The sequence below is a fragment of the Lissotriton vulgaris genome, chromosome 2_1 (genome assembly GCF_964263255.1).
Source record: "Lissotriton vulgaris chromosome 2_1, aLisVul1.2, whole genome shotgun sequence".
NCBI lineage: Eukaryota > Metazoa > Chordata > Amphibia > Caudata > Salamandridae > Lissotriton > Lissotriton vulgaris.
The window spans coordinates 1,620,654,441-1,620,668,767 of record NC_141687.1 but is presented as its reverse complement, the minus strand read 5'-3'; positions in this window follow the sequence as shown (position 1 = coordinate 1,620,668,767).

Sequence of the window (14,327 nt, the reverse complement as noted above, 5' to 3'; positions counted from 1 at the left end):
GAGTCAACCCCTGCATATATCGCTTTAAGCGGATGACATGTTATTGTATGTCCGAGACCCTGAGAAACATCTCGCACCACTACTACGCGAGTACATTAAATTCGGAGGACACTCTGGGCTTCAAATTAATTGGGACAAATCCTCTATTATTCCCCTGACACCACAGTGCCTCACGTCACAGAATTTCCCCTTGAATGGCAAGAAGATCCCATCAGGTATCTTGGTGTATGGTATCACAGGGACCCGGAAGTGGTTATTAGAACTAATTATGGAAGAGTGCTGTCCTCAATAGAAGACAAAGTGAACCGGTGGATACAACTGCCGTTGTCCCTTGCAGATCGCATTGCGATTGTTAAAATGGTTATACTACCCAAACTTCTTTACCTGTTTAACATCCCAATTCCCCCACCCAGAGAGGTTTTCAAACAAATATCCTCAGTAGTGCTCTAGCAGATATGGGCAGGCAAACAAACGCGTATTGAGTTACATACTTTGACATTACCATACTCCAAGGGAGGACTCTGCGTACCAGACTTTCTTTTATACTACCTCTGTGCACAGGCACAATATGCAACATACTGGTACCACAAGATTCCATACATAACGCATACAGCAGTGGAGGAAGGGGACGCTCTGCCAATCCCGTTAACCGCAATTATAACACATAAACAACCGCCCTTACATACTAAAGATATAAACAACATTGATGCTACCAACGCTGCATGGCAGAAGCTGGGCCAGCTAGCAAACAAGCTACCACTCTATGCACCAGCCCAGTCATTGCAAATCCACCCTGCATAATCAGTTACAAGTGAGGAGGTAGGAATGGGCGTGTTGCGACAGGTAGGGCTGGACACAATGGGAGACTTATACCATAACGGGAGACTCAAAACAATGAAGGATTTATCATACATACAGAATCAGACGCTGCTGTTCCGCTTCATCTATTACAGGCTGCAGGAAGCGCTCAAAAAATTATATCCGCACTATCCTGCTGAACCATTGCAACTAGACACCTTACAACTCATACTGACCTCCACAAATACCACGCATTTAGTATCCCGTTTATACACCGTAGCGCAAAACGAAAATAACCTGTAACACTCACAAGGCCATGGAAAGATGGAACACTTTATTGGATGACCCACTGACGGAAGTAGACTGGCAAACTGCATGCTCTTTGATCCAAATGTTAAACCTAACGGTAATTTGCGAATGGTACACTTTAAATATTTGCATCAAGCGTATTATACACCTGTGAAACTTTACAGATATGGGCTTCGACCTGAAGCGACTTGTAAACGGTGTGGGTTTGATCAAGCTGATTTTGTGCACCTAGCATGGCACTGCTTGAAGATACGTTCGTATTGGAAACAGGTCGCCTCCATACTGGCAGAAATGGTTGGAATTGACTTTGATTGCAGTATCCGGGCCCGTCTATTGGGGCTTCTCACAGGTGTCAGAGCTATGAAGTGGAAGTTTTCCGTGGTAGCATTGCTGCTCGCCAAACGCCGTGTCTCCATGTGCTGGGAGAGTAAGATGGCACCGAAGGATAAGCAATGCCTTAGTGACATGTCTCATTGTCATGACACGCTCCGTACATACGAAGAGGAACTACCTGCTCGCTCCAGGCCTAAAGACTATTGGCAATACTTAATGAGCTATTTAAATAACAATCCTATTACTTAGGGGTATAACTTGAACATATCCTCCTGTCCATTTGCTGTAACATGTGTACTTATGCAATGTATATGTCCTTTTATGATTTTTTTCGCTTGGATGATGGATGCTGTAGTGTATTGGTCCGTATTGTTTCATTTTTACTTGTATTATTTGATGCATATCGTATAAAATTCAATAAAAAGATTAAATTAAAAAAAAATTCAAAAAAGAAATGTGTGGGTTTGATAGGTTTGCCAATATGGCCATCGAGCTCGGGCCAAAAACCCAGGTGACTCTTCTTGCAAAACCAGGTTGTTTTGTGATAGGTCATTTTGATGTCTCCACAATACGTTTTGGGCCCTTGCCTGCCGCGGGTACCTAACCCAACCATGCGAGTGAGGTACCATTTTTATCGGGAGACATGGGGAGGAACGCTGCGTGGTAGGACATTTGTGGATCCATGTAGATTCCAGAACTTTCCCACACAGAAATTTGAGATAAAAGTGACTTTTCAGCTAGATTTGAGGTTTGCAGGGGATTCTGGGAAGGAAAACATTGGGGAACCCAAGCAAGCCATACCTCGCTGGACTCCCCGGGTGTCTAGTTTTCAGAAATGTGTAGGTTTGGTAGGTTTCCCAAGATGGCCGCCGAGCCCGGGGTCAAAAACCCAGGTGACTCCCCTTGCAAAACCAGGTCATTTTCAGATATATGGGGGGAATCTGTTTTTGGTCCCTGGGTCGGCAGCCATCTAGGGAAACCTACTAAACCCACACATTTCTGAAAACTAGAGACCCATGGGAGTCAAGGGAGGTATGGCTTGCTTAGATCCCCCAACTGTTTCCTACCCAGAATGCCCTGCAAACATTACATTTAGCTGGAAAAACCTCATTTTCCACATATTTCTGGGTGGAATTACCGTACCAGCACAAATGTCCTACCCCACAGCTTTCCCCTCAGTCTCTCGAGTATGATACCTCACTTGTGTGGGTGGGGCAAGGGCCTGTGACTGGGAAGAGCCCAAATCATAGGAATTAAGGGTATTGCACCGAGAATTCTAAGCACTACATTTTTCTAAAAATACGTTTTTAGAGAATTCTGCATTGGACTCGCACACAAGTGAGGTATCATTTTATTCGGGACACTAAGGAGAACGTTGAGGGGTATGACATTTGTTCCGGCACAGTGATTCCACCCATGTGAAAAATGTGTTTTGATGTTTGCTGGAGATTCTGGGTAGGGAAGCTTTGAGGGATCCACTCAAGCCGTACCTCATTGGAATCTCCTGGGTGTCTAGATTTCAGAAATGTGTGGGTTTGGTAGGTTTCCCTAGATGGCGGTGAACTAGGGGCCAAAATACCAGGTGCCCCCAAAACCAGATAGTTTTGTTATAGGTAATTTTGAAGTCTCCACAGTACGATCTGGTCCATTTTCTGTTGCAGCCACTATGCCTACCCACACAAGTGAGGTACTAATTTTATCGGAAGACCTGGGGGAACACTGGTTGGCAGGAAAGTTGTGGATCCACGCAGATTCAAGAACTTTCCGACACAGAAATTTGACAAGAAAGTGTTTTTTCCAGCTAAACTTGAGGATTGCAGGTTATTCTGGGTAGGAAAATGTTGGGAGACCCATACAAGCCATACCCTGCTAGACTCCCCGGGGTGTCTAGTTTTCAGAAATGTTGGGTTTGGTAGGTTTCCCTGGATGGCCGCCGAGCCCTGGGCCAAAAACTCATGGGAACACCCTTACAAAACCAGGTTGTTTTGTGATAGGTAATTTGATGTTGCCTCAATAGGTTTTGGGCAAGTGCCTGTCGAGAATACTTGACCATCCCACACAAGTAAGCTATTTGTCCTCTGAAGACTTTAGGGATGACGGGTGGGTGGAATTTTGTGGATCCATGCAGATTCCAGTACTTTCCACCACAGAAATGTAAGGAAAATGTGGGGTTTTTTTGACACATTTTAGAGTTTGCAAGGGATTCTGGGTAACAGAACCTGGTGAGACCCAGACAAGTCACCCCATCCTGGATTCCCCTGGGTGTCTAGTTTTAAAAAATGTATAGGTTTGCTAGGTTTCCCTAGGTGCCGGCAGAGCTAGGGTTCAAAATCTACAGCTAGGCACTTTGCAAAAAAATTGGTCAGTTTTCACTGTAAAGTGTGTCCACGTTGCGTTTTGAACAGTTTCCTGTCGCGGGCACTAGGCCTACCCACACAAGTGATATACCATTTTTATCAGGAGACTTAGGGTAACACAGAATTGAAGAGCAACTTTTATTATCCATTGACTTTTGATGCATTTCTGCCTTCCAAATGAAAGACAATGTGCAAAAAATAAGTCACTATGAAATATGTCCTATAATTCTCATGCTAGTATGGGTACTCGCAATTTCGGAAATGTGCAAATATCTACTGTTTCTAAACTCTATATTTTGTTCCAATTTCAGAAATACACAGGTGTCTTTCATACCGCTTTTTCCATGTATATATTTTCTCAAATTAATTGCTATATACCAGGTACATAATAGAAAACCATTGCGAGATGCTGCTCAGTTATTGGCTCTGGGACGGTCGGGTTCTTGGTGAACTTACAAGTCCTATATATCCTCACAACCAGGAAGGTCCAGCTGATTTAACAGTATATTGCTTTCAAAACAGCTGTCATAATTAGAAGTTACAGGTGAAAACGTTGACACAAATGGCTGGTTTTTTTCAACTAATTTTCAATTTATTCTATGTTCAAGGGTTAGTTTCTATAAAGAAACCTTGACGGATCTACACAAATGACCCCTTGCTGAATTCAGAATTGTGTCTACTTTTCTAAAATGTATAGCTTTCCAGGATCCATTATTGCTTCCATACCCATTTATACCATTAACTGGAAGGAGGTTAAAAGCACAAAGAAATAGCAAAAATAGGCTAGGTTCCAGTAAGATGCCAAAACTGTGTAAAGAATTTTGGTTTTCTTACAAAAGTCTGTCAGTCCCTAAAAGCTGGGAAAATGGTGATTTCAGTCCCACAAACCCTGTGTTGATACCACTTGCAGGTAAAAACTAGACGCTTTTATTTGCAGCACTTTTTTTCCCATAAAAAAATAAAAGATGTAGCTGTACTTTGGCTAACTCTGGGTCCCATCCAGGGGAATCCACAAACTCTGGGTACCTTTAGAATTCCCGTGATGTTGGAAGAAAAGGACGCAAATTTGGTGTGGATACCTTATGTGGTCAAAACGTTACATGGCCTAAGCGTTCACTACCCCAAATAGCCAAAAAAAGGCTTATCGTCGGGGTGGAGGCCTAGCAGCAAAGGTGTTAATTGGTCACAAATTTCCAAAGTGTGGGTCTCGTTTATTGATTCGGTCCGTGTACAAGTACTCAACGTTCCCTTTTTATAAGCCTAAGCTACTTGATCACTATGCCACAAATGAAGCCCATGAAACTTTTAAAGAAAGCCCCTATATACCAGTAAGGGTCATGTGGCCTATTTTCATGGTGTACCCATACATGGGTACACTTCATAAATAGCCAAAACCTCAACACCAGTATAAAATAGACTTAAAGTGGGTGGTTTCATAGATATGGTATATATTCTGCTTGTTGAAAAAGGATATGCCCATTAATACTACAGATGCTATGGAAAACGGGGTACGCATGTACCTTGCTGAATATCTTCCAGATTGAAAAGCTTATGGTAAACTGAGTTATCCATTGGATGTCATCAGTCATGCAATCAATTAGGTCATTTGAGGGGTCTGTGTTGTGATCACTGATGTAATTTAACGTCATGAGTGATGTAATATATGAAGTAATTAGCAGTGCATGGATTGGTGCAAGTTATAGTTAGCTCAGTAAACTATAACTGGCGCATTTCAGGATTTGTTTTTTAAACATCAGTTTTTACATCATTACACTTTAACGTTTGTTTTTACCCCCAGTGAATTTAAGGTTTTTTCCTACAACATTAAGTAAAGGATTGTTTTTTTTTTTTTGTAACTCTTTTTATTTAAATGATATAAAACAAACAAGGCAAGTACACAGTACAATCAGATATCAGTCTAGAAGAGAGGAAGGAATAAAATACCATACAATAAGATGTTCAAGTCATATTAGGGGACGGGGTCAGGGGAGAGACAAACACAGAGTCAGTTACTTCACGTACTTTACAAGGAATGACAGGTCAGGGGGAGATTGGAACTTCAGGGACTTCTACAAGAGGAGGAGTGCCAATGTCTCCACGGTAAGTATTCCAGTGGCCCCATACCTTGCCCCATTTCCTGGGTTTTCCCCGTGATACATAGACTGTTTTCTCCCTGAACATGCACCAGTCCATGTTTTCCATCCAAGCCTCAACCGTGGGATATCTGGGTGAGCCCCACAACTGCGCTATATCCCTCTTTGCTACCATGTTCCCTAGGGTTGCCCACTGTGTCTGTGGGACATTATAGTCATTTGGTTCCCAAACATTAAGGAGACAACGTCTGGCCTCGGGCAACAAATAAACACCAGTAGCCTCTCTCATCTTATCGTGTATACCCATCCAAAAAGCAGCTACTGCTGGACATTCCCAAATTATATGTAGAAACATCCCAAGCAGCCCACAACCACGTTAACAAAGACCATCGTTTGAGTAACCCATTCTAACCAAGCGTGGGCCAGTCACATAGACTCTATGCAGAATCTTCAGCTGTACAAAACGGAAACGGGCCAGAATCGCGACCTCCTTGGGAGAAGAGATAGCAGATTGCCAATCCTCGTCGTCTAATTCAAGACCGTCACGGGTCCATACATCCCGAAGGGACACCAACAGGTCAGTCCTATCATTAATTAGCTTCTTATAAATCAGGGAAATAGTACTATCTGGCACATGACCATCCAATATTCTATCCTCAAGTGGAGAAGACTCCGGAATACCAGCACTATCAGGGAAAACCGAAGTCAAGGCATGATGAATCTGGACATATCAAAAATATTCCCTGTCACTCAGGTCGTACTCCGCCTTCAATTCATCAAAAGTCTTAAACTTGCCTTTCACCCAGAGGTCACCCACAGTACTAATACCGATCATATCCCACTTTTCAAATCCTTTCGTTTTCCACAGGTTCCCTAGTCTCTCTGAGGCAAAAAGCGGGGTCGCACGGGTCAGTCGATCCCTCCATCCCATCGCATCATTAGCACTGTGCCAGGCCCGAACGGCAATCTTTGTGGTCCCGGAAAGTCCCGAACGAGAATAAATCGCTCTATAGTAATCACCCCCCGGTAACTCCCACTTATCCAAGAAAAACGCTGGGTTTATTCCAGGGCTATACATACCATGGTTAATGGCCCCCAGCTGGGTCGCCCAATAATACAGTTTGATATCAGGGAGAGCGATGCCACCATCGTACCATGGAAGCGTCAACTTTGCGAGAGCGATACGCGAACGCCCATCCCAGACCAACTTTCTCTGAAGACCCTCGATGGTACGAAAATAAGTTGCAGAAATTACATCAAAAGTGTTCTGGAGGACATACAAGAATCTCGGTAGCAACATCATCTTAAAGAGGGCAGCACGGCTGAGCGGCGAGAGCAGTAGCTTACGCCAGCGCACTACGTCCGATTTCAGCCGGGTTAACGGTGGGAGCAAATTCTGTTCATATCGGGCAGCCGGGTTTAACGAAACATACACCCCGAGATACTTAAAACCTGGATGGGGCAATCACGCGGCAGAAGAGGAACATCTCCCGATAGGACATATACATAAGACTTAGTCCAATTAATGACCAGACCCGAGTTCTTACCGAAGGAGGCGAGGACATCGAACAAAACGACTAAGGACTTCCGGGCCGGAGTCAGGTACAACAATATGTCTTCCGCGTAAAGCAAAATACGATCCTCGAGGTCAGGGGCCCACCGGATACCCTTCATCGATGGTTCCCATCTAATCCACGCAGCAAGGGGCCCGAGAGCAAGAGCAAACAGGAGCGGGGATAACGGACAACCCTGTCTCGTACCCCTACCAAGAACGAAGGGCTCTGAAACCCTACCATTCACAACCACTTGCGCCAACGGTTCCTCATATAGGAGCTTGACCCAGCCTATAAAGCCAGGACCAAACCCAAACTTAGCAAGTACAGCGCACAAATATGGCCACTCCACCGTATCAAAAGCCATCGTGGCATCCAGGGAGGCCAAGATGGCCGGCTCACGCAATAACAAAGTCCTTGCGAGAACACCATGTAAACGTCACAGGTTCAGGGCCGTATTCCTATGTGAAATGAATCCGGACTTGTCCGGGTGGATCAAGTCACCAATTACCTTTATCACTCGGGTAGCCAGTATCTTAGCAAGGATCTTGGATTCCGTATTAAGGAGTGATATAGGCCTATAGGAGGCACAGCGGTCCCTTGGTTTCCCTTCCTTATGTATCACCACGATGGTAGCAAGACGCTGATCACGAGGAAGGGAGCCACCATCTCGCGATTCCAGGAACATGTCACGAAGATATGGCGCGATCTTGTTGGGACGCAACTTATAAAGTTCAATGGGGAGACCATTAGGTTCCATCTCTTTACCTGAACGAATAGAACGAATAGCAAGAGCCACCTCATCTGCCGTTATTGCGGAATCCAGCAACTCTCTATCAGAGTCAGATAAGCTGGGCAATGCACTGTCGCGTAGCAATAAATGGGAGTCTTCTTCCGGCCTATCAGATACAGGCGAATACACTTCTCGGAAATGTTCTGCGAAACTCTGGACAATCTCCTCAGGCTCAGAAACAAGCGTACCATTTAGTTTCTCTATCACAGGAACCACACGTCTGGCCCTCTCTTATCTAACCATGCTATCAGCTTGCCAGCTTTATCGTACAATCGACCTTGCTGTTCCCTGCCCATAACTTTTGCGGCATCTGTAACCAGCGCCCTATAGTCAAGTTGCTTGAGACGCATAACATGTATCTTCACACGGGTGATTCCAATCCGCACTCCAGTTCGGAGATCTCCGCCTCAAGCCTAACCACCTCCTCGCGGCTACTCTTCTTCGATCCAGCAATCAATGATAGCGTCTGAGCTCGGATGACCGTCTTAAAGGCCTCCCAGAGCAATACTGCAGAGGCGACCGATCCCAAATTCTCTACAAAATACTGGTCAAGTGATTTGACCAATTCCGAACGGGTTTTAGGATTACGGAGATACCACGGATTAATCGGGGCCACCCGCTTCTGACCCAATATTCACGTCTATCCCAATCCACAAAGGAGAGTGGTCGGATATTCCCCGCGCCAGATGTTTCACCTCAAATATGGAGGGGGCGTGCGCAGACGGAACTAAAAGGTAGTCGATCCTGGAAAGGCTACCATGTGCACCTGAGTGGAAAATGTATTGATTCTGGGCTGGGTGCAACAATCTCCTACAGTCCACTAATCCCAATGTATCAATGTAACTACTAAGCCAATTCTGTGACCTAGCAAGGTCACTTGGTGGGTGCCGATCCTCCCTGCCAGAGACGACCGAGTTGAAATCTCCGCTCATGACCAGAATTCCCTCGGGAAGTCCCAACACTAATCGCCCCAGGTCAGCAAAAGTTGTCGACTGTAGTCCAGGGGGGACTTAGACTGAGATCAAGGATATGGTCTTACCCTCCCATCGTCCAGTAAGGACTGCATAACGCCCCCTATCATCTAAATTTGTTACATCTATTTCTAAGGGGAGGGACTTCCTAACTAAAATATCCACCCCTCGGGATCCAGAGGTGAAACCCGCATGTGCCACCATATGATATCCCTTCCGGTTCATGGCACGGCAAGTGTTACCGATCAAATGAGTTTCTTGTAACAAAACCACATTGTGAGACAGCCTTTTCAACAATTGTAACACAACCCCTCGTTTTATCTTATCCCCCAACCCATTCACATTCCAGCTCAGTAATCTCAATCCCCTACCCCCCATCCCAGAAATGGTAGCAGATCCACCTCCCCTCCGAGACCAACACCCACATCAGATAATAAAACCATACGTTGCCTAGCAGTGAACTTAAACACACCCATTGAAACATCCCCCCACCCTCAAACCATAAACCCGTTACAACTCCCACCACCCTGCACCCCAGCGAAAATTTGAATAACCACCCCAACTTGCAGTGTGCCTGTCGCCCTTATATCAACAAGTCTACAAAAAGAAACCCCCTAGGAGCAAGAGAGTCAACCCATCGCCCCGCCACTCCCAGACATGACACATTAAATCCTTCATCCAATGTCATCGAACCATTGCAGTGTCCTCAGTAAGAGACCCGATACCATGTTCCTATTCCTGCTCCATCGGGCCGCCCTCCGCTCCTCCAGAATGTTCCTCTCGGCCACGTTGGTGCTGCAGAGTGTCAAGCCATTCTCCCGCATTCTTCGGTCGATCAAAGAAATATGTACGTTCCTTGAATTCCACACTCAATCTGGCCGGGAATAACATTGCATATTTCAGTTCCATGTCCCTCAATCATCTTTTGATGCCCATAAATCCAAGTCTTTGTTTTTGGACTGCCTGTGTAAAATCCGGGTAGGAACTTACAGTGGTGTTTTCATATTTTGTGGGTCCATTCAGCTGTGAGGCCTGCAGGATAGCGTCTCTATTCCGGAAATTAAAGATTCTGGCGATGATAGGTCTCGGCGGGGCACCCATCTTCGGTTTGCCGCCTGGTACTCTATGCACCCCCTGCGAAAAACTTGCTCAGACCCCTGGGAGCAAGGTGTTTAGTGATAAGATCTTCCACAAACAGATCGGCTGCCGGATCTTCTGACTTTTCTGGGACTCCGATAATGCGTACGTTATTACGCCGGGTCCTACCTTCCAAGTCCTCCAACCGGAGCGCAAAAAGATCATTTGAGGTCCGTAAGTTACGAACCTCCGTTTGCAAGTCGGATACGTCGCCCGTTAAGCTGGCCGTTTTCAGATCTAAGGATTTAACTTTTTCGTTAGTTTTGGATAAATCCGTGCGGATCAAGTTCACATCAATCGAAACTGTGTCCAGCTTGCGGGCGAGAGTTTCAAATTGCTGGCCGATGGACGCCTTCATACCATCAATGGCATCCATGACGTCTTGCAAAGTCAATTCCGCTGATGAGGAGAGATCCTCCTTAGTACCATCCAGTGATCTGCTCGGTCCACCAGGGGATCCTTTAGAGTGGGCATACCGATCCATTTTGTTTGTTTGGGTATAGGTACCTCGCCGAGTGGTCTTAGATTTTGACTTGTCGCCATTGCAAACAGGAAGGCCTTCCACAGTATGTTCATTCGGGGGAAATGGGTGCAATCAGAATACCCTCAGCAACCAGAAGCCACAGTCAGTCAGGGCCTTGGATCCATGTCAGGATAACGCCTTATGATTGTGAAGTCATCAAAAAAGGCATCCGCTGGTGTCAGGCTGCACTGTCAGAAAGGGGCCGACTGGAACCACGAGAAAACAAAAGTGAAAGTATAGGTCAGTGATTCCTCAGGCCGCTGTTGTTCAACTACTGCCCGGATAGCATGCCAACTCGAGCTCCGGGCATCTCCGAGGGGCAGGCCGCAACATTCAAATCGGTGTTATTCCGGTTCCCAAAATCCGTTTCAAATTTGGAAAACAGTGTCCACCTTAGCAATGGCTCGTCTTCAATTACCGGTCAATGTAATCAGGATAATTTTCAGGATAGATGCGGGCGGTGAGGTTCTGTGACAATCGTAAGTGGTGTTTTTCGACTCGCCCGAATATGGTCGAGTCTGGTATCTATGAACCGCAAATGACGAGTTTAGTGGGTGTACGCGTTTTCGCTGTGCTAGCCTAAACCGTTCGCTTGTTTCGTGGGTTTCTTCATCTGAACCCACGGGTTCCATCTTAGATATGGCATCCATTTTGTTTCTTGCCCTCAAGTAGCCAGCGAACGGACACTGTCCGCTTCGTGACCCTGGGATTCCCAAACTCTTGCGGAAGACACGTGCTCCTTTGAGGGTGTCTTTATGATGAGGGGGATGACACTGTAAGGCAGATGGCCCCGCTCGAGGCTCGTTTTGCCGTGCCGGTCTATTGTCTTAGTTATGCATTCATTAGGCACGTCTCCTTTGATCCCTGCAATCGTGTTTCCTGATACCACCCCTTTTACACTCTTTTCGATCTGTTTGCTATCCTCGTCTTCCTCTGCACCTGTTTCTGACTCTTCCTTGATTCGTTTACAGCCGAACGGAATGCACTAATGGTGGGAAGATGTACTTTTATAGTTGGGAACCGACAAATGCTACTGTAATTATGTTCCGGGCCCTGAATACATGAAAGCGACCCCCTATGAAATGTACTATGGGAACCGGATTGTAATCTTTTGTTTACCATGTTATCCTATGACGAAAAACTGTATAAAAGGAGCGATCCACAGATACAATTCGAAGCAGGCTCCGTGAACCTACATGCTATGTACTTCTCGTGACTTCTGTGTTCCCTGCAGTAAATAAACCTCGAATCTTTGACGCCGAAGGAAGTGTCCCGTGTCTCTGTCATTTGTACACCGGAACAGGTAACCCACGAAGGTTTCAGGTGTTATCCCTGGCACCGCTGGGTCTTAAAGAAAACCCAGTCCTTCAGTTGGCGCCCAACGTGGGGCTGCATCAGCGGTACCGGTCCAAAGCCCGACGATCGTGAGGAGCTTCGTGTGAAATCTCCGAGGGAAGGTGCACCCAGCTTCATCGATCCTGTTATCGAAATAAGTGGCCCGAAGACTTTCCCGCGAAGATCCCCGCCTCCTGACGGCTGCGACGGACTGCTGCCCTGACTGTAGACCTGTTTTGGCGCCTGGCGTAGACCTTGGTACAGCGAGACGATTGACGGGCCTTCCTGGTGACGCCATTGTTCTTTGAGTTAAGTATTTGTGGGTCGCTCCCAAAATCCTTAGTCGTTGTGGGTGCTTAGTTGTTGCATAGTTCCATTGCGTTTGTGGTCCTTCGTATCCTGTTCTTAGTTGTTCTATTTGACGTCTGCAGTCGCCAAAAACCGAGGGTTTTTGCACTTTTGCAGGGACATTGTACTCCAATAACCCTTGACGTTTGTGAAACTTGGTTAGTGTGCACGATGCCTGGCCGTAGTGCTTTGTTCAGTTGCTTTAGAGGTTGGGGCTCGGATTCCCGGTTGGAGGACTCGTGTCCGGTACCTCCGGTCGGAACTCCAACTTACGAATTATATAGTCGACATGGTTTGGGTCCTATCACATTCAATGATTACTGGGTTCGTTACACCAAAGATGACGGTGTCCTTAGTTGGCCACCTCACGGTAGTTTTGAGACCCCGATTTTAGATAGTCTTGAAGCTAAATTATTCCAAAGAAAAGCAAGGCCGGCCATGTTTGATTCCTTTCGGTTATGGCGTAAGGAAGCCAAGCAGAAAGAAATCAAGCCGCTTAAACGTAATAAGAGAGAAGGTATTGTTACTACGATGAAATATGCAGAGCAGTTTCAGTGAGATAAAGAAGAGAAGGAAAAGGACGTTTTTGATAGATTGCAACGCATGACGGTGGATAAATGTTATCCCGTTTTGCCGACAGGTACGGATAAGAAAGGAGAGGAAGCAGTAGAGGATCCTCTGTTGTCTTATCTACTGAAGTCGCCACCTCCCTATGCACAGGATACCACAATTCCCGTGGTTCCTCCGGTTCCTCAACCTGCTGTTCTGGCAGCTGTTCCTCTTGTTCCTGTCCCTCTACCTGCTCCTGTTCCTACTGCTCCACCGGCTATACCTTCTCAAACTACTGTTCCCGCTACTTCCACCCTTGTGGCTACTCCTGCTGCTCCTCCTGTTTTTGCCTCTTCTATTGTTTCCCCTTTGCTTCTCTCTTCTTCTCCGTCTGTTCGACGTCGTGTCCCTAATGTTGCCGCCAACTTCTACACTCCTCTTGGACCGATTCTTGGGTCTGCTGGTTCTGATGCTCCCCAAAGACGAAGTCTGCTTCCTGGTGGTAGGGAACGTGACACGCTATATAATATGGCGAAAAGTTGGATTAGATATCCCCTTAAGAATCCTCCACGTATAGTTGTCGAGACTTTCTCTCAATTCAATGAGCCAACGCAAAGATTTGTGTTTGAAGAAATGTGCAAGCTCTTACGCGATGTGATATCAGTTGATGCGGTTGATGATGTATTGGCTGCTCTAACTGACCTTCAGCTTCAGTTCTCGAGCGGTATAATTGTAGGTAGCAATGTTCAACGTGCTGTCGAGCAGCAACTATCCTTTCGTCCTGCTATAATGCCTCGAGCATTGTTTAAAGACGAAACTGAGGAGTGGATGGCGACGCCTGGTCAGTATCCCATGAGGGAAGTTCCACCAGTGTATATGCCAGGTAACCCTGGTGCTAACCCTCTCGTTCTGCCACACTTCCAGAGAGTGTGGATACACCTCCCATGGAAGCGATCAGAAGTTTTGCAGGTTAAGCAGTCTTTGCCAGACCCTCGTAAAAATCCTGCAGGGTACTATAAAGAATTGTCTCAGTTAGTGGATGCTACGATAATGAATCTTGCCGACATCGACATGTTGTTCGGCAATGTCGTACCTCAACCGGTTTGGGCGAAAATACGTCGCGAAGATCACGCAGCTGAGTTAGGTGGTGATTGGGCTGCGCTTACAGCGGCTGACGGTTTGCAGGTTGGTGGGGCTAAGCCTGAGCAGTTAATTACGGCTCTGCCTC